This window comes from Neofelis nebulosa, chromosome 4 (genome assembly GCF_028018385.1).
Source record: "Neofelis nebulosa isolate mNeoNeb1 chromosome 4, mNeoNeb1.pri, whole genome shotgun sequence".
NCBI classification, from domain to species: domain Eukaryota; kingdom Metazoa; phylum Chordata; class Mammalia; order Carnivora; family Felidae; genus Neofelis; species Neofelis nebulosa.
The window spans coordinates 54,418,427-54,440,450 of NC_080785.1; the positions used below are offsets into that span (position 1 = coordinate 54,418,427).

At 38.4% G+C, this 22,024-nt stretch overlaps 1 protein-coding gene across 3 annotated transcripts in view; it reads left to right on the forward strand.

Moving 5' to 3' along the window:
* The first annotated feature begins 1,525 nt into the window (after positions 1 to 1,525).
* Positions 1,526 to 22,024, forward strand: part of HYCC1 (hyccin PI4KA lipid kinase complex subunit 1) — a 134,932-nt gene continuing 114,433 nt past the window's right edge. The window contains exon 1 of one of the 3 annotated variants that reach the window (XM_058724843.1): positions 1,526 to 1,770. The gene's annotated coding sequence lies outside the window, so the exon portion shown is untranslated. Of the gene's footprint in view, positions 1,771 to 1,914; positions 1,998 to 22,024 lie in introns of those variants that run through there. The other 2 variants (XM_058724840.1, XM_058724841.1) reach the window with 2 other exon arrangements.

Genomic DNA, 22,024 nt, shown 5'->3' on the forward strand with positions numbered 1-22,024 from the left:
ACCATTCTTCAGGTAGCTGAGCTCCCCTGCTAGATCCTATAAACAAGCTCTCCAGGTCCATTTGTAGGAGAAGGTAGACTAATAAAGCTTCCAAGGCTCCAGACACATCCAAATGAGGTGCTGCAGGTGGCAGTCTGCCTTTATTAAAAAAAAAAAAAAAAAAAAAAAAAAAAAAGAGTTCAGCTATGCCATATAAGTGGCTAGTGGCTATTGCACTGGACAACAAAAATACAGAGCATTTCCATCATTGCAGAAAGTTCTGTTGAACAGTGCTCTTCTAAATACCTTAATGTAGCTCATGAGGCCGTTTATAATCTCATCTCAATCTTTTGCTCTAAATTTTTGGCTGCTACTCACTTTTAGTCCCACCGACTTTCTCAGTGGGTGCCCTTTTACAACTCCATGCCTTTGACAATGCTGTTTCCCTTTTACTGAAATCCTCTTTGACTTTCTTCTCTGGCAAATTCCTATTTACCTTTTAAGATCCAGCTCAAACATTACCTTCCTTGTGAAGTTCCCTGACATTCCTAAACACGATGATTTCTTCCTCTGTTTCCCTTGCTCATTGAACATAGCTCTATTGCCCTTATTACTGTATATTGTTATTTGCTTATAAAGTCAGCTATGTTCTTGGAAGGGGGATGCTGACTGTTCTAGAGATCTGCTCTAATGGTTATCTAAAATTGTTTGCTTGATGCCTGTTTGAAATCATGTATTTTCTTATTTATGTGTTTGGCATGTTTGAAAGGATCATTTAGAGCTTTAGAAGTCCTTCCCCTTTCTGGTGTAAACCTAGAATGACTTCTTGTCTTCCAGACTGAAGTCCATTTCTCTTCTAATTAGTTCTGACTGGACTTGAGAGGGATGTGAGAGGAGGAATTGACAAAGTCCAAAACAGAGGGACTGTATGTAGGAGCTGGTTCAGATGTGCTCAGGTTCCAGTGGCCACACAAAATAGTATGTGTTTGGGAAAGAGTAGGGAGGGAATATGGAGAAAATAAAAACAGCCCATGGAAAGAAGTTGGGGATTTATGTTTAACTTTTTCCAGGCCAAGGACAAAAGCAATTAAGATGGGAAGAATTTTTATGACCATTTTGCAAAAACGTACATATTTTTCCCTCCTGGTATTTGATGAGATTTTAATAAATTCTTGTGACTCGAATTACTGGGAAGTAAATGCTCCTGACCAAGAAATTAAAGTATCAGTTTATCTTCTGCGATCATGGTTAACATCACTCTGAAAGGCTTATTTCCTTCTGAGAGGGCTATAAATCCTATTGGCTCCGATCTGAGAGACCTTCGCCGATCACTGTAATCTAGCCGTGCCGCAAATCGTACAATCATCTTCCCCTTGGCGCCCAGATCACGCCCATTGATTAGACCACGCCTACCTAAAAGTCTCCCTCCCTCCCACCTTATGGCTCCGCCCCAGGCCTAGCAGAGGAAGATTCTTATTGGTGAAGAAGTTGTCCTGGTTCCGCCCCGGGGCACGGCGATAGGCCGAGCCGGAGTGGGGCGGTGGTGGTTGGCTGCCTGGGGACGGGTCGGTAGCCGTGCCTGTCAGAGTGGCTGGCGGCAGTGGCGGCTCTCCGGGCTGGGTTGTCAGTCAGTGAGCAGAGGGGGAAGATGGCTCGCTGGGACCCGTTCTGTTAGGAAGAAGGGGGGGCAGGTGGTGCTTCTACTCCGGAGAAAGCAGAGCAGCCGCCGTCGCTGTCGCTGGGAGTCAAACAAGCCGAGGTTCTGGAGGTGGAGCTCGGGAAGTCGCTCTGGTGAGTACGACCCAGCGACCCACGCCGGGCCCCCAGGGCAGCCGGCGACCGATAACTTTTTTGTCAGGGAGGAGCCGGGGCGAGGCGGCGGCGGGGAGGGGACCGGGACTTTGTCCCCGGGGCGGCGCCTTCGTTGGGGGTAACGGCTCCCTCGCGAGGCGCCGCGGGTGGGCGCGAGAAGGCGCTGGGCTCTAGGGGCGTCCGAGGGGCCGGAGCAGTGGGGTCGGGTGAGTGGGCTGCGGCCGGCGGCTGCTCGCCCCGAAGTTGGGCGCAGGTCGTGTGCTGCCTGGGCGGCGGCAGCTTTGTGCGCGTGGACTCGGGTCTTTCTCTTTTCTAGCAAGGAGCAGCCCAGACTCCGGGCGTGCCCAGGGGGCAGCCGCCTGGGCGGGACCCGCCGCCCATCTGCGGGGAGCCCCCCACCCCCACCCAGCCGCAGCTGATGCTCGGGCCTGGGCCTCTCCCACTCCGGGGAGGCTACAGCTGTACGTCCAGTCTAGTGGCTAAAATGGTCACCGTCAACTCTCCCCCCCCCCCCCCCCATCTTTAAAAGCAGAGTTCGCCCTGGTCTTTGGTGTCCCCCGCAGGGCAGTGAGATTCAGAAAGCAGCTACGATTCCTTCCTTGGTTATTACACTGGAGATCCCCTCTTCAGCACTTGCTCCCTTCTTTCTAGGAGTTATTCCGCTCCTGAGGCTGCTTTTAACGTGCTCGAGAATCGTCGGGGTTTTGTCTGAATATGGTTGCATTGGAAGACCCCAAGTTTGCACGCTTCAGCAAAACTGCGTATCCGCCCTTGAGCGTGCACAGTTGTGCTCTTGTGCCCTCCAAGTTCAGGCATTCCTGAAAGATTTTAATTTTGCCCTAGTGGTTTCGTGCTGCACTGGATCGGGTCTCTGATAAATACGCTGTCACACACCCCGCAGCGGCTCCGCTCTTCAGGCAGGGGGAGTTTGTTCCACAGGCAGCTACTAATTTCAGAGACCACACTACAGGCAGTAGGACCAAGCTGTCCTTTTGCAAATTGTGTGTCCTTTGGGTCACACAGTAGTTTTTGGAGCCGATATGCCACCCCTTTGGTTCATGTAACACTTGACAGTTTGAAATTTTCGGCTTTTAAAATCTTATCTGCATAAAGTCATGAGGATCGGTGTAACCTTGAGTCAATGTGATAGACCCGGGAGGGTTGTTTTCCATAAGAACATTTTCCTAATATCCACAGGCTACCCCTCCCCTCCAGTTTCTAAGCATCTTTTCTTTGGGTTAATACATTTTTAAGGTTTACGAGATGCATGTTGGTTCCAAACACCATTTTTTTGAAGTACAGGGAAAGGCAAGAAAGAAAGAAAAAAAAAAAAAAAAAAAAAGGATCTGCTGGGCCAATAGTAGCTTTAAAGTCAGTTATTCAAATAATTCATTTAAATAAAGTGGCTCAGGGGAAAACCATCACATATTTAGATTAAAAATATTCTGGATTGGCTTATTTTATCCCCTTTTGATTTACTATAGTTATTACCATAGAGGGATTATAAAACCTTTTAGTTATCAACATTAACAGCACCTGGATATAGACACCCAGATAAGGTATTGGTTGGGTCAGTATGTTATTCCTACTATGCTTTCTTTCTTTGTTGTGTTTCTATTTTATGAAATCTGCTCTTGATTGCATTTCTCAGAGTGGTGTCGTTTTGACAGTCAGAGTTTAAACATGTCTTATAGTCAGCTGTTTTATTCAGGATCCTGTGGCATGATATTTATTTTATAATGAAACTGTAAAAACTTTGAAAAATGTTAATATCAGTACCATTTTGGGGGTATCATATTTACATTTTGTAAATAATGAAATTATGCCAAACATAAATTTATTTTGCACTGCCCCAGGCTGAATAGGTTCTACGGCAGAAGTGAATGGCATAACTCTTGTCATCAAGGAAAATACTGTCTGATGTACAAGACAGATAAGTAACAATTATAATACCATGTGATAAATGTGAATAGAGATATGCCTAGTGTAGGAAGGTAGCAGAGTAGGAGATGGCTAACTCAGCTTGGATGTAGGTAGAATCAGGAGCACACAGTACAGTTTGGAGATCTGATATAATTTAGCCAAGTGCAGGAGGTCACTAACTTTCCAAGAGAAGAATATAAGTGAGAAGGCAAGGAGGCATGAGAAACTATGGCAATTTAGAGAAGTCATTGTCAATGACAAGTCCGAAGTCAATAACATTGACATTAACATGACTTGAATGCTGGGGTTAGATAAGGAAATGGTGGAAGATGAAAATAGTGAGGGTGGTAGAACTCCAGATCAGGGCATTGTATCCTTGGCTATGGGGATTGGATTGGCGGTGATGAGTAAGAAGCCATTTAATGAATTTTTGTTTTAGATCCTCACTCTAGTAGAGTGTAGTAGAATCTGACAGGTACTGTTACCTTTGGGAAGAAAGAAGGAAGACTCAGGACCCTGAGGATTTGACTTGGTTCTAGTGATTGGAAGTGAGGGAAGACGGAGGGAAGATGATAATTTCTATTTTGGGTTTTCTGAATCTGAGGAAGCTGTGGAGCATTCGGGTGAAGATGTCATTAGATGTTTGGATCCATGGATGTGGAACTTATAAAAAAAATCAGGATTGCAGGGCAGATCGGCAGTTGAATTGAAGCCGTATTGATTTGGTGATATTGAAATGATTCAGGGAAAGGTTTTAGTGTTGTAAAAGCAGCGGCTAGAGAACAGTCTGTTAAAAAGCAGAAATGGGAAGAAGAATAGTGTGAAAGAGAGAAGAGTGCTAGTTAGAAAGGTAGGAGGAACATCAGGAGAGATGCTAAGGATGGAGAGAATTTCAAATAGAGGGGAATGGGTCAACAAGTTTGAATGTTGTAAAGAGGTGTCAAGGAAGGAGAGGATTCCAGGGACCTAAGGATCAGGATTCCATAGGTGGCTTGAACAGGTACAGTTTTAACTGAGTAGTGGTTCAGAAACCAGTCTTTGGAAGATTGAGAAAGAATGGGTGATGAGAAAGTAGACATGCTTGAGTGAGGCATTTCAAGAAAACTGAAGAAAGGAGAGGATGATAGCTAAAGAGCAGTGGTTCCCATCCTTAGCTGCACATTTCCAACCATCTGAGGAGCTTTTAAGAATCTTGGTTTCCAGGGGAAAGCCCATACCAATTTGAGGTTGAGGTAGTACCCCAGGCATTAGTATTTATTTCAGCAGCTTTGTTGAAATTAATTGGCATTTAATAAACCACACATATTTAAAGTGTGCAATTTAATGTTTGCCATAGATTTACACTTGTAAAATCATCACCACAGTCCGAATAATGAACATATCCATCACCTACAAAAGTTTTCTTGTGTCCCTTTGTAATTTCTCCCTCTCATCCTCAGGAAACCACTGATCTACTTTCTGTTACTATAGATTAGTTGGACAGGTATTTTAAAGTTCCCTGGGTAATTCCAATGTTCAGGCAAGGTTGAAAACCACTGAAGAGGGATACAGGGTGAAGGAATGTTATGTTTGTTTCTTTACATGCATAAATAAGGTGAGAAGTAAGAAGTAGGAAAGATGAGATATTTACTGGAATTGAGTCCCCAAGGAGATGGAAGTGGTTGAAATTCAGAGCTTTGACAAATAAGAAAGGAAGACAATTTGGAAGCAACAAAGAATCTGATGTTAAAGACAGCACATGTCTTTGTTATCAGCATCCAAGTTGTCATCGTGTAGTATCAAGACTGATTTTCTGAAGTATTCAAACAAAGTTAGAGAGCATATTAATATTGTGAAAATGGATGCCGCTCAGGAAATCTCCCTAAATGGAGCCTGGGACCCCTGGCACCACCATGTAATGCTTTGTCATTTTTTGGAGGGGAGCAGATGGAACTAACAGTTTGACTATTGCTTGTTATTGAGAGCCAAGTACTGCCAGAGTCTTTTTGGCCCTGTTGGAGTTAGGCTGCATATCTGCACTGAGGAAAGAGAATATTTAACGTTTGAAAATCTTCTGTTTAAAACATCTTTTTGCTCAGAAGAAATTCTGTTTGCTTGCCCTTTGGATATATGCCTTTTAAATACTTTGGAGGATGAAATCATTTCTATGTCTCCCAAATGAGACCAGGAAGAGTTGTGATTAGGGAGTTGTCAAAGGCCCATACTTCCTATCCTGAGAAAGGTAATATTTATATCCCCACCCCTTCCTCTTTTTTTCTTTTCTTTTTCCTTTCTTTTATTTTCTTTCTTTCTTTCTTTCTTTCTTTCTTTCTTTCTTTCTTTCTTTCTTTCTTTTTAAATTTTCTAAATCTTTTCAGATTACCTTAAAAAATTTTTTTAAGGTTTTATTTATTTTTGAGATAGAGACAAAGCATGACTGAGGGAGGGGCAGAGAGAGAGGGAGACACAGAATCTGAAGCAGGCTCCAGGCTCTGAGCTGTCAGCACAGATCCCGACGTGGGGCTTGAACTCACAGACTGCAAGATCATGACCTGAGCCCAAGTCAGATGCTTAACCAACTGAGCCACTCAGGCACCCCTTCAGATTACCTTTAATTCAATTTATTGAGATCTCAAAAGAGCCCCAATGGAATTTCAAATTAATTTTTTTGAGATAATTGTGATACCTTTACAATATTTTCATCATTTCGTCAAGTCATTTAAAAAAAAAATTAGTATTATTTTTATTAGTAAACTCTACCCCAATGTAAGGCTTGAACTCGTGACTCCAGGACCAAGAGTCACATGTTCTACTAACTGAACCAGCCAGGTGCCCCCAAGTCATTTTTTAATGACTCAGTGTTTTATAGTTTTCCTGATGTGGTTCTGCCTATTTTTAAAGTAAATTTTTGGTATTTTAAAACATGTTGCTATTGCAAATGGAATTTTTTTCATTGTATTTTTTTTTTATTAAAAAAAATTTTTTTTTAACATTTATTTATTTTTGAGACAGAGAGAGAGCATGAACAGGGGAGGGTCAGAGAAAGAGGGAGACTCAGAATCTGAAGCAGGCTCCAGGCTCTGAGCTGTCAGCACAGAGCCCGACGTGGGGCTTGAACTCACAGACTGTGAGATCATGACTTGAGCTGAAGTCAGACGCTTAACCGACTGAGCCACCCAGGTGCCCCTCATTGTATTTTAATGAGGATTGCATATTCTCAGTGGAATATAGAAAAGTTGGTAATTTAGGTATACTGTTTTCTAACTGGTCATTTAATGAAATTCTTTTTTTTTTTTTAAACCCCCAAATAAGGGCTTGAACTCATGACCCTGAGAGCAAGACCTGAGCTGAGATCAAGAGTCAGATGCTGAACCAACTGACCCACCCAGGCACCCCCATTTATAAAATTCTTAATTTCATTTTTTTAAGTTTATTTATTTTGAGAAAAAGAGAAAGCGTGTGTGCTTGTGCATGTAAACAGGAGGGGGGCAGAAAGAGAGAGAGAGAGAGAGAGAGAGAGAGAGAGAATCCCAAGCAGGCTCTGTGTTGTCAGTGAGAGAGGTAGAGAGAGAATCACAAGTAGGCTCCATGCTGTCAGTGTGGCGCCCAATGCAGGTCTTGATCTCATGACCTTGATCTCATGACCTGAGCAGAAATCAAGAGTGGATGCTTAACCAACTGAATGAACACCCAGGTGCCCCTAAAATTCTTAATTTCTTATAGTTTTTATTGGATTTTGTGATACAGCAGTTATAGCATTTGTAAATGATGGTAATTTTGCCTTCTTGCCAATATCTAATCCTTATTTCATTTTTGACATTAAATGTCTGGAGTGATGTTAAATTATATTAGTGAATAGTGAGCATCTTTGGCTCACTTCTCATTTGAGTGAGAATGCCTTTAGGGTTTCACAGCTGTGTATTCTTTCTGGCAACTTTTGTTTTTAGCATGTTAAGGAAATAATCTTCCTTAATTCCTTTTTGGAATTGAGATTTAATTGGAAAAGATATTAAATTTGATCACATACCCTTGTAATGTCCACTGAGATGATCATATAGTTTTTCTTCTTTTACCTACTGGCTGATGAATTATATTAGAGGACTTCCTAGTAGATTTCACCAAACAATTGCTGGTAAAGGCAACTTGGTAATAGCATACCTCTTTAAAGTAGTGCTAGATTTGATTGCTATGTAAGATTGATCTTTAGTATTCTTCTTATATTACCTTATATATTACTAGCTTCGCAAAATAAAAAAGAAAGAGAAACCTTCCATTTTTCTTTTATATCCCCTGGCAATTCATCTCTTCCTTAAGGTCAGAAATAGTTTAGCTATAAAAATGTCTAGGCCTTTTGGATTAAATACAGTTTATGTACATGCACAATTTTGAGACATAAGTAGTATTGTCCTTACTCTACAGATTAACTGAGACTCAATGAGGTTTAAAATACTTGTTCAAGATCAACAACTAGTTAGTGGTAGAGAGTTTAAGTTGAATTCCTATCTGATGCCATAGATCATGTGTTTTTATCAGTACCCTAATTTTTTCTTAATCAGACTTTTCCCTTATTCTCTATTATTGAGAAGTTAATTTAATCACTTTATTTGAGTGTCTTATTGTTTTCCTTTCTGCCCAATTAGTCTCAGTTTTTGGTAACCCTATCATAATTATTACTGGTCACTCTATGTAATATCATATCTCCTGCTATTTTAATAAATACATCCAAGTGTGGTTATGGTAGAAGATCCCAGAATTGAAATACAATAAATGTATAATGTACTTTATATAATTTACATTTTAATTTAATGCAGGGTCAAGATCAATTTGCATTCCTGAATCCTGTTTGTACCTTGTAAAGAATGTTAAGTGCAACACAGATAAAAGATCAAGGAGTTTTGGAAAATAGTACTTTTCCACTGTAGTTTAAACATTTGTCATTGTTGAAGCTTGCATCAGAGTAGACTTTTAGTAGTAAATGTTAAGTGATATTTGTTTGGTGTGTGTTTTCCTGAACAAAGAGTCTTTGATTAGCTGATGAACATTAGTTGCTTTCTCATGTAAATGCTTAAGGATTCATTCAGTTATTTGTACTTGACTTAATGAAAACATTGTATATGAGTTCTTAAACTGTACTATGAAAGTTATTTGAGGCATCAGCTATTGGAAGATTTGCATTTATTCTTTTATAGAATGATGTTTAGGCTTGGAAATTTAAAAGAATAATGTAAGCCTTAAAACTGCCTAAATTGGGCAAGCAATTACGAACTCTATTTTAATCTTTTGGAGCTTGCCTGGTTTTATTTGTTTGTTTTTTCCCTTTTGAATGTAAAGAACATTTAACTAATTTAATTAGGGGATTAGTTCTAAGCAACATACACATACTGTACTCCCCTGCTTCTGCCCATGGGGGCATAGAAAGTTGCCAGTCTGACCTCTTTATACTTGCCAGATATATACATTCCCTTTTCAACTTAAAGTTCAAGGTTCCTGCTGACTTGTTAATCCATAGATATTACTGTGGTGGATGGAGTGGCAACATAGCCCCCCAGGCAGTGCGCACTTTTGTAGTGGAAAAGCAGGGGAGACTATTTTGGGAAATTATGAACCTTCAAGTGGGTCCTGATGAGAGAATAGAGAGGAAGGTGGAAGTGTTTTAGGAATCAGGAGGGGAGGGGAGAAGTGTCAAACTAAGAAAGGAAGTAGAAATGTGCATATGGAATGGACTATTCAAGAAGTACAGAAAATCAGAATGGTTATATGGGTGATAGAACCAGAATATTGAGGTCAGTGAAGTCTTCTTAGAGTTTCAGAAAGGAATATGCGTGTGGCAAGGTTAAAGGGAAAGAATATTGAGAAAAAAATCAGTAGATTGTCATTTCTGAGTTGATGGAAAGTATACGATGAGAACCAAATACATACTGTAAAGGGGGTTAAGGAATAAATTGGTGGGGAAATAACTGGAGGCAGTAGCAGTAGATGAGGCTACTAAATCAGAAAGTTAATTGGTGAAGAATAAGTAAGTACGGAAGTAGCTAGAGAGCATAAGAATCTAATGAAGCCTTCCTTCCATCACCCCTCTCCCTTCTTTTCAGAAACTGTAAGCTTCTGAGATGCATTCTCAATTGTCCAATTGATAAATATTTTGTTAGTGACAATTAGAGCTATTGTTATTGAACATCTATGGTGTGCTAGTGTATTATTTTTAATCCCTAAAACATTCCTGTGATATAGATGTAATCACTACTTTTCACGTTGGAGGAAATTGAGACTTAGAGAGTTTAAGTAATTTGCTGGAAATTGGGCATGAGTTTTTGGACTCTTTTTATTGTGCCATGTTGCTTTTTCTATTTGTTGAATTGTGTCAAAACACTAGAGGGGAAGGGTGTAAAAGGACTATAAGGTATGATAGTCTCCTAATAGAAAGGAGTGGAAGAGAAATTTTAGCTATGTTTGCTCTAATTTGTATTAGCTATATTTTGTATTTAAAATATTAAACAAATTTTTTTAATGTTTTTATTTATTTTTGAGACAGAGAGAGACAGAGCATGAGCAGGGGAGGGGCAGAGAGAGGGGGAGACATAGAATCTGAAGCGGGCTCCAGGCTCTGAGCTGTCAGCACAGAGCCCGACTCGGGGCTCGAACTCATGGAGAGTGAGATCATGACCTGAGCTGAAGTTGGACGCTCGACCGACTGAGCCACCCAGGCGCCCCTTAAAATATTTTATAAAAGGATTCCTTTCAACACACTTCTCTGCCATATATATATAACATTTAATTAAAATAATTTTTTTAATGTTTATTTATTTTTGAGAGAGAGAGAGAGAGACAAAGTGTGAGCAGGGGAGGGGTGGAGAGAGAGAGGGAACCACAGAATTCGAAGCAGGCTCCAGGCTCTGAGCTGTCAGCACAGAGCCCAACGCAGGGCTCGAACTCACAAACCACAAGATCATGACCTGAGCTGAAGTCAGACGCTTAGTCGACTGAGCCACCCAGGCGATCCAACATTTAATTTTTAACAAGCCCTTTTTTGGGGGAGCTGATATGCTTTTTTTTTTTTTTTTTTTTTTAAATCCATGATAATGATAGGTTGAGGGGAAAGGAAAGACAGGCTAAGAAAGGTGATGTCAAGAAAAGTAAGAGTAAAACTTAATTCTTTTCACTATGAGAACTTCAAATATGTTATACAGGTGTATGTTATACTCAGGAAGGCCAGCCTCTTCGTGGAAATGGTGTTGAGCTTGTTGCTGATGTAATCAGGGCAGATACTTTTCATGTCAACAGATTATAAAGCTCCAGAGTTTACAGTAATATTATGTGATTTATGGCACTCGGATTCCATCAGTCAGGAATTGGTTATTGGCAAAAGGGTCCAAACAGATGTTCTGTTTTCTGTTATAAACCCTTTTTTCAGAAACAATGCATAATTGAAAAAGAAATGCTTAAACTACTTTAGGGATTTTAAACATTCTTACAGGACTTTGAAGTACTTGGGGGAGGAATCAAGATAGAAATTTTTGTTGTACTACTTTTAGTTTCATATTCAGCTGCAAAGCAACATCTAAGTTATATTTTGTTATACTCATATAAAAGTTAATATTATTGAAAACTTTATTTAAAGAAAAAATGTAATGTTTATTTTTGAGAGAGAGTGAGAGACAGAGAGAGAGCATGCACACAAGCAGGGGAGGGTCAGAGAGAGAGGGGCACAAGAGGATCCATAGTGGGCTCTGTGCTGAGAGCAGGGAACCCAATGTGGAGCTTGAATTTGCAAACTGCGAGATCATGTCCTGAGCCAAAGTCTGAAGCTTAACCAACAGAGCCACCCAGGTGCCCCTTGAAAACTTTATTTAAAAAATTTTTTAATTCAGTCTCTGCTAAAACAAATTGACTCTTACCCCAGTTAATATGCATCAGCATGATCATACTGAACTATTTATTGCTGCTTTGCTTTCTATAAGTTTTAAACAAAGATAAACAACTATTTTAATAAGATCCACCAAGTTTCTGATTGAGAAGAACCGAGTAGAATTTTGTAGTACAGTCAAGATCTGTTGCTTTTATTATTATGGCTCTGCTAGTACACGTTGCCATCATTAACTATGTTTACTTGCATTTTCTCATTGCACCTTCCCTTTGCCCCCATCATTTTTTAATTGAACATTGGAGCCTCTATTGGTGGACTTTATTTATTTTAAATGATTATTTATTTATTTTGAGAGAGAGAGAGCACAGAGGGGCATAGAGAGAGGGAGAGAGAGAATCCCATGCAGGCTCCATACTGTCAGCTCAGAGCCCCAGGCGGGTCTCGAACTCCTGAACTGCGAGATCATGACCTAAGCTGAAATCCACAGTGGGATGCTTAACTGACTGAGCCACCCAGGCCCCCCTCAGACTTTATTAACGGTTGAGAGTTTCATTCCAATATACGAAAGGGCAGTGACTCACTCTAAAACATCAACCCAACCCACAAGTCAACTGGAATTTGGCTCCCTTAACATTTCTCTCTTCCTTTGTCCTCAACACTAGAGCAGATAAAACTGCCACTTAGAATGCAAAAAGCTTTAAAGAAATTAAAGTAGAGCTGTGCCTCGGAAAGTGTATTTCTGTACGCTGTAATTTTGGGGAAAGAGAGGGGAAAAAGGACCAAATGGTAACAAAATGATTCCAAGACAATATTTACATTGGGCTTTCTTTTATATTCCTCCCCATTTTCCTCATAGCATTTGTTATTATTATCTTATTTTATTTGCCTATACCCTGATTTGCCTTGCTTTGTTTCAAAAGGGATTAAAGGACACTCGCTTCCACATTTACTTGTCTCCTACAGTGGACTGAGAATCCCTCAGGTCAGGGGCTATGTCGTATTCAGCTTTGTAAACTTAGCATCTAGGACATACAGACATTCAATAGTTTATTAATAAATGGGTGATATTTAAAAACCTCTAGTACAAGAAAAGAGAGTCAGATTACTTTCTACAGCCCTACTTTATTGCAGCTTTGAAAGTGTTAATGGGCTGAATCGTGTCTTCTGTCCCCCTTTTTATATGTTGAAATCCTAATACTCAGGACCTTAGAATATAACCATAATTTGAGATAGGGTCTTTGCAGAGTTAATTAAGTTAAAATGAGATAATTAAGGTGGGCCCTAATCCAATATGACTGATGTCCTTATAAGAGGAAGTTGGGACATGACTTCTACTGACAGAAGATGATATGAAGACATAGGGAGAAGATACAAGCCAAGAAGAAAGGCCTGGAACAGATCCTTTCCTCTCAGTAGAAGCCAACCCTGCTGACTCCTTGATTTTGGACTTTTAGTCTCCAGAAATGTGAGAAAATAGATTTCTGTTGTTTAGGCCACAGTCTATGGTACTTGGTTACAGCAACCCTAACAAACTAATATGGGTGACTTGTCTGCTTGGATTTAGTGAAATCCCAAATACCCCTAATTTGCCTATCCCCAAGGATCAATTTGCAATGCCGAATGCCAGAACCTTAAAACTTTGACTCTTCCCTCAGGCAAGACAAACAAGGTAGAAAGAAATTTGGATGGCTCAATGTAGAAAGTAATAACTATTTGTCTATTTTCACCCCCCCCCCCCACAGTACGGTCAATGGCAAGCAGCTGGCTGATTCTTTAGTTCAATTGGATTTATTTGGTTTGGCAAGGAAAAAGTGTTTATGGGTATTTTGTGTTCTTAAGTGTTCAAGAGCCTCTGCCAATAGACCTGGTTGCTTTTTCAGAGTAGAAACTGCAAGAGGAAGACTGAATAAAATACTTTTTAATTTAATATTAATTTGAACTAATTGCTTGTACATAATCTTAGCAACATTACTTTGCTTGTGTTATCAATAGGGGCAGAGTAATGTATCTTTTGGCTCATGCCTATTGCTTTGATAGTTGTCATAACCCCTGATCAGCAACCAGTCATACTGAGTTGTCTCAGTTATTGTCAGCACTTTGTCATCACACGCTTTAGCCATAAGCTAAATATATATGCATTTTTTGCCACTTATTTCTTGTTTTTTAATTGGACTATATATTAAATCATGATTTGTTTAGTCAACTCTTTTATAGTGTTTTGAGATACTTTGGTGAAAGGGAAAAATTTGAATATATACAAAAGTAGAACACTTGCCCTTTCATCATTTGGAAGCAGATATCAGAGTTCTGAGAATAGGGTAAACTAAATTAACTAGTGAACTCTGTGTCACCCTGCTAAAGATGATCTTGCTTAGTGTCCCATAATGCTGTGTGTCCATCAATCTTAAAATTCTGGCCAGTGAGCTATACGTGTAAGTTAAAAGGGGCACAGGGAAGGAAGTCTCCCTTAAAAGAAAGGAGGACGTTCTTTTGCCTGCTTAACTTCTTTCCTGGAATGTGGGCAGGATGGCTATGGTAGCCATCTTGGAATGTGAAGTAGCCTTGAGGATAGCAATTTTGCTAGGGTAGTAGAGCAAAACAGGCAGCTGCCACCATACTAGCCCTGGACTGCCACCCTCTTCCCATTCATTTTTGATAAGAAGGAAATAAACTTTATCTTGTTTAAGTCATTGTTACTTTGGATTTTACTATAATATACACTTAATTAAATTTCTAAAAAAAATGTCATTTATAGTAATTAAAATAGTGTGGTACAGATGCAGGAATAATCAAAAAGATCATTGAAATAAAATAGAGTCCAGAAACAGACCCAAGTATATGATAATTTAATATATATTAAATGTATCAATTCTTACCTCTGGGAAATGGTTCAATAAATGGTGCTGGTATAACTGATTATTCACTTGGGGAGAATAAGTTACATTCACACTGTGTGTATGTATTTTAAAAAATCCAGAAATATTAATGATTTATCACATAGAAAATAAAACTCTGGTTACTCTAGAGGAAAACTCTGGAGAAAAATTTTATGAAGCAAAATTCAGTATTAATAAAAGAAACGATTATCAGACTTGAGTACATAAAAATGTAAAACTTTCTATACAATGAAAATACCAAAAACAAAGCTAAAAAGCAAATGACAAAACTGGGGAAATATTTGCAACATTTAGAAAGGATAGTCTGTGATAAGCTCTACAAAATTTGAAGGAAAAAAATAGGCAGAGTATATGAGTAGGCAATTCACAGAAGAAGAAATAATAAACATTTGAAAAGATTTTAAAAGAAATGCAAATAGATGTTTGCAATGTGGCATTTTTGGCCCATAAAAATGGCAATAATTAAGAAGATTAATAATGTCTATAATTGGTTAGGGTATAGGGAAATGACACTTCCATCTATTCTTAATGGAAGTATAGCATGATATAATCTTTTTGGAAGGCAATTTTAACCACAAGTAACCTTTGATCCAGCATCCTGAGTCTATCCTGTAGAAATACTTGGACAGATTCAGGAAAGTTTATCATAGCATTGTTCAGATAGTGGAAACTGGAAACCGCCATTTTAAAGGGCTGGAAAAAAATTTCAAAAATGGGAAATACCCCTAACTTAATAGATTTAGTTAAAATTGTAATATTCAGAAGGTTTTTTTCTCCAAAAGACCGATTTCTCTATATGTGTTCTGAGGTATATTAGTTATCTGTTGCTGTGTGACAAATTACCCCAAAACTTAGTAGCTTAAAAATAACAAAGATTGGGGCACCTGAGTGGCTCAGTCGGTTAAGCGGCCGACTTTGGCCCAGGTCATGATCTCGCGGTCCGTGAGTTCGAGCCCCACTTCGGGCTCTGTGCTGATGGCTCAGAGCCTGGAGCCTGTTTCGGATTCTGTGTCTCCCTCTCTCTGACCCTCCCCTGTTCATGCTTTGTCTCTCTCTGTCTCAAAAATAAATAAACGTTAAAAACAAAAACAAAAACAAAACCCAAAGATTTATTATTCTCATGATTTAATGGGCAGTTCTGCCTTTGTGTAGCTAAAATCAATCTAGTTGAAATCACTTGTGCAGCTGCATTCTTCTGGGGGCTTACATGAGGTTGAAATCCCCAGGATGGCCTCTCATCTTCCAAGATCTTTCTCCATGTGGCTTCTCAACCACATGCCTATCCCTGAGATTTTGTAGCATGGTGGCTACTTTCTAAGAGAAAGTATTTCAAGAGGACATTCCTCAGGTGCAAGCACTTATTGAGCCTCTGCTGGCATCATGCTTCCTAAAGTCCATTCACCAAAACAGGTCACATTGCCAAGTCCAGTACCAGTGTGGGAGAGGACTGCACAAAAGTATACAGACTGTTGAAGGCCATAAATATAATGGTAATAGTCTATCACACATGGATTAAAACATCACCACCACCACCACCACCAACAACAAAAAAAACAAAGTCCAGGTCCAGAATATATTAGGTAAAAAAAATCAAGTCGTGGAGAGAGTGATTCTATTTTTTTTTTTTTTTGGTGAAAAAATCAAAACACAATTTGACTATCATATCATATCAGTTTGAATGCAGGTGCATTTTGAAGATTCAGCTGTGTCCTATTAAGCCAAGACATTAAAGAAATTTATGAAAATATGAAGCAAAACCATTCTTCTCAATAACTTTTTTGTTTGTGGGAAAATTTTTACATTTATTTATTTATGATTATTTTTTATTTGAGTATAGCTGACACATAATGTAACATTAGTTTCAGGTGTGTAACTTAGTGATTTGACAAGTTTATACACTATGCTGTGTTCACTGCAACTGTAGCTACCATTTGTCCCTTACATTGCTATTACAGTGTCATTGACTATATTCCTTATGCCCTGGTTTTTATTCCTGTGACTTATTCATGGAGTATTGTTATTTTAAATAAAAACGTGTGGGGCACCTGGGTGGCTCAGTCGGTTGAGTGTCCAGCTTTGGCTCAGGTCATGATCTTGCAGTTCGTGAGTTCGAGCCCAGCATCGGGCTCTGTGCTGACAGCTCAGAAACTGGAGCCTGCTTTGGATTCTGTGTTTCCCTCTCTCTGCCCCTTCCCTGCTCATGCTCTATCTCTCTCTGTCTCTCAAAGATGAATAAATGCTAAAAAAAAAAAAAAAAAAAAAAAAAAAGTGTTATGTTGACATGTACTGGATTTATTGTAACAAATGTTTAAAGTTTTGTCATAAAAATTTCAAACATGATAACCATCAGTAAATATAACTACCACCATAACAAAAGCTATTTGGGATTCTCAATAATTTTTAAGAGTAAAGAATTTTCAGAATTGCTGATTATATAGTATATACATGGAAAAGAGTTTGAAATAATACACAATGGTACAACAGTGCTTTCTTATGAAGAGTGGGATAGCAACAGTGAGAAGGATGAACATTTCTTTTAATTACGTGGGAAAGATCTAAGAATAGCAATTAAAAAAATCTCTAATATAGAAAAATATTGATGAAGGTGGGAGATCAGTGTTTTACCAAAGTGTTTATATTTTTTTGTTTTCTTTTTTACTGGAAAATTTGTAATTTGTTGCAATTGCATAATAAACAGAACCCTTCTTTTACATTCTACATTGCTGATTTTGTGTAATTCTGATGATCTTATCATGATTCTAGCACTTGCAATTATTCCTTTGGAAAATAAAGGTGCTACCTTGTTTCAGTTTTTCCCTCACTTATTTTCCTCACTTCCTTTGCTATCTGGATTATAGGCTCCCATAGACACAGAGCATATCTTACTGTTCTTTTGCTATTAGTACAAATAGGCATAGTTTGCATTATACTCAGTAGGCACTCAAGGGCTTGTTGAATTACTAATGTTGCAATTTGAATGCATAGTAATGTTTACTTTTTGTATAAGTAAAAACATTGTGTGAGTTATCCACATAACTTCCCATCCTATGTCTGTTTTTGCCTGGTCTTGTTCTCTTTCTTTGTTCCCACTCTGTCCCTGCCTGGCCTATAATCTGGATAAATTGTATGAGCTAGACAGGGGATGAATAAAAATTTGCCATCTTGAGGTTCTGGTTTACTGAATCCGTAAAAGCCTTACTAAGCACCATACTACTAACTACTTATGCAATATCTTGAATATTGTTATTGAATGCTCAGTGAATGGTATTGAGGTAATTTTTATCCTTTGAAATGTTTATACTTATCTTAAAATCTTTAAGTTCAAGGTTGTTTTCTCTGGTAAAGCCAATGACATGAAGTATGTATGCATCTACTCCCAAGAGCCACATTAATTATTCTTATAAGATAAAAGAGCATTTTCTTTAAGTAATGTAAATAATACGTAATAGTTTGCATGTTGGAATATGAACATAAGGGCAAAGTGAGACAATGGAGGTAAATCATTGTGTTATAAATAATTTACCTCTACTTTGCTGATGGGGAGGTCAGACTTGAAAATTTCAACTTAATGGTATTGTCTTCATTTACAACAAGCAAATACTTTTGTCTTGTTACCTTCAGAACTTTAAATTACACTGCCTACACCACTGCTTTTATATTTCTCTCCATTAGATCCCAGTGAAAGCCCTGGTGTTCAATGATTTCATTCCATTGGAATTGTTTCCGGTTTTGTTTTCCTGAACATTCATCAGATTCTTTGTTGTAATTCTTGTATACTTTTATTGCTTTCCTCTTCGATATTTCTCCTGTTTCCTGTTTCATTGAGTTCTATTTCATTGGCCCATTTGGAACCTTTCTCAGCCTAGACCTGTATTCCTTCTCTATACTAAACATTAAAAATGACTTTTCACTGTGAATATTTACTTAGTTTGGGGCCTCCTATACTTAGTGTATGTCCACTTTGGGAAAAGTCATTTATTGTTATTGCACTCATAATTAATACGTGGGTAGCTTTTCAAGAGATCTCCAGCTCCGATTCCTTACTTTTTTTGTAGTATAAAATTCCTTGCATTCAGGGTGACTTACTGCATACCATGATGTCAACTACCATGGAGGGCTAATAATAAGGTAAATATTACATTAAAAATTCTGAGTAGAATTCAGGGCCCAAACTATAAAGATTCAAAGATTTATTCTTATTTATTCAATGGCTCATGAACCTGTTATGTGTGAGCCAATTTAAAAAGGCCGATTGTAACTTAGATTTTTTTTTTTCTTTCCAAGATTTTATGTTCATTCAAGTTGGCTAACATATAGTGTAGTATTGGTTTCAGAAGTAGAATTTAGTGATTCATCACTTACATTATAACACCCAGTGCCTATCACAACAAGTGCCCTCTTTAATGCCCATCACTCATTTAGCCCATCCCCCCACTTCCCTTCCCCTCCAGCAACCTTAACTTAGATTAAAAAAAACAATTTTTTTTTTTTTAACATTTATTGATTTTTGAGAGACAGAGCAGGAGCAGGGGAGGGGCAGAGAGAGAGGGAGATGCAGAATCTGAAGCAGGCTCCAGGCTCTTAGCTGTCAGCACACAGCGTGACATGGGGCTTGAACTCAGGAACTGTGAGATCATGACCTGAGCTGAAGTCAGATGCTTAACCGACTGAATCACCCAGGTGCCCTGATCCTAACTTAGATTTTTACAAATTGATTGGGTCAGAATGAAAAAGGTGTTGGGATTTAGCTGAGTTTAAGCATAAAATGAGCTATTTCTGTGAGGCTTGATTGTTAAGGAAAGTTAAAAGTGTTTAGGTTTCCCAGATTAAAATGTGCCTCATAATCAGTTTGTTAGATTTCTTCTGGGGTGTTATATTTATAGTAGATACTAGATATGTTTACCATTCTACCCATGCACAGCCCCTTCTAAAAAACCAGTCTCTACATGAGTCTATATCAGTGATCTTAACTGTTGGACCCAGGGGAGATATCTTCCCATGCATGGCCAATCTCCAGCCTGGCTAGTAAGTTGTAGTCAGGATCAAAGTAAGGATCTGTCACAGATTTATTTAAAGAGTTTAGATTGGGGCGCCTGGGTGGCGCAGTCGGTTAAGCGTCCGACTTCAGCCAGGTCACGATCTCGCGGTCCGTGAGTTCGAGCCCCGCGTCAGGCTCTGGGCTGATGGCTCGGAGCCTGGAGCCTGTTTCCGATTCTGTGTCTCCCTCTCTCTCTGCCCCTCCCCCGTTCATGCTATGTCTCTCTCTGTCCAAAAATAAATAAAAAAAAAAAAAAAAAAAAAAAAAAAAAAAAAAAAAAAAGAGTTTAGATTGTGGAAATTAAGAAATATAGATTTGGTTTGAGGAGAGTGTGCGCCTAGAGCAAAAAGACCATGATAGTTAGGACTAGAATAACCATAACGGGCCATAGGTAGGATGAGTAAGTTAGGAAGCCATTCAGCAAATAAAGAATGGCACCGAGAGAATGAGAGGAATTAAAATAGACTGATTGCCTTTAGAAGATAAGGATTTAAGTTCTAGTTTCTGGTTTTTTAGGTTCAATTTCTTTAAGCCCCTTCTGTGCTACAGTTCTCGCCTTGGATTTCTGCAAGATTCTTTGCAAATATTATTTTTTTAAAGCTAGCATTCAAGTAGCCTTGACTAAAATAATGTGCAGTTTATTGACAAATTAGATTTCTTTTAGGTAAGAGCAGCTAGGATGGTGAGATCTCTGGGAACCCCATCACTAAGATGAGCCACTTCTTTTTTACATTAACATAACATATGCCTCAGTGGTTCAACATATTTTTAAGTGCTCTATTTTATACTGTGATTTGTGATGGGTTTTATGAACTGTGGCATCCTGGTGAAAATGTGTTTCTTGATGGTTTTATTATATAGTTAACCATCTGTAGTCTTTATCTTTCCCCCCACCTTTCGTAGAATGGTAGCGTTTATAAGCTCCAATATTCAGGATTATTCAGGTTAAAGGTATTTTACAAAGAATTATGCTCTGTTTTTTGCCATCAGATTAATAAAAATTATCCCTTTGGAAAACATCAACACTTTGAAAGCAACCTATATTCATCCTATGCTTTGAGATATGGGTATTGGACATGTGGGTTCTGTGGTCTTCTACGTATATCCTTATCTAACATTAAGATAGTGTATTGTCTGAAAATGTCTAACAGTATAATAACATTTTATGAAACTTTGTTTTGAATAACTTATTTTTATATATGGATGTAGGATGAGGAGGCACTTTAAGAATCTTTTAATTTATTCCCTAATTTTCACGGGGGTTTTACTTAAAAATTTGTAGACAGATGTGTAGAGAAATCTATCACAGTCTTAAAGGATTTTGGAAATTGTATGTTTTCTCTCAGGTGCCTGTTTTATATTGAAGTTCCCTGTAATAAGAGTTATTAATTATTCTATCAAACCTGAATCCCTTATTGTATCATTTGACTTTTAAAAATTTATATTATATTAATTGTCTAAAAAATTGCAAATATCTTATACTATAAAGCAGAAAGATCAGATGAAACCTCATTTTTTCTTAACTGAAAGTTTAAATGGAATCATTGACCTTTCAGGAGAATTTTGAGGTGTTGGCATCAGGATATATGCAAAATGAGGTTGTTTATATCTAATGAACAAAAGTAATTTTTATGTAGTATAGTGGCAAATGTGATGGTTACTGTGGTATTTTGGTTTCATTGATTAAGCATAGCACTTATGATAGGGTGATTATTAGTGAGTTTTTTTTCTCCAGACTTTGAATTGTATCCAACCAGTGCACAATATCTGCCATTATTAACAATAGGATCAGACAAAAAAGTATACATATGCAGAATATAATTACATTTATTGAACATTCATAGATTATGTCATAGTTGCAATGGGTTTTACTATGAGTTTTAATGGAAAAATCTAATTCCTTGATGGCAGGGACCATGTTTTGCTCAACCTAATATTCTCTGATGTGAGTTAGCACAATGCATTGCACTCAAAAGGTATACCCTAAATGTTTGATTAAGACAGTATTGTGGTTATCCATTGCTACCTACCAAACCAACCTCAAACTTAGTGCATTCAAACAGCACATATATTTTATGTCTCACAAATCTGAGGTTGACTAAATTTAGCTTGGCAGGTCTTCTGCTCCATGTTGTCAGCTGAAGCTGCGTTCATCTGGAGACTTGACTTGGCTGGAATGTCCAAAATGGCCCAGTCACATGGCTGGTACTTAGTGCTAACTCTCAGCTCATAGCTTAGCAGTGGCCTCTGTTCTTTTCCATGCAGACTTTCTTGGTAGTTTGGGCTTCTTACAGTGTGGTAGCCTGATTCCAAATGCCTGGAAGTGGAAGCTGCAGGTTTCTTAAGGCCTAGCCTTAGAAGTTTTACAGAATTTAGTTCACTGCATTTTCTTGGTCAAAGCAATTCATAGGGCCAGTCCAGATATCAAAATGGTTGTTGACAAATAATTTTTTTTTAACTTTGTTATTTCAGTTTAAATCAAATATCCTTTCCCTAGATAAAATATTCTTCTGAAGTCCTGAAGGATTTGAG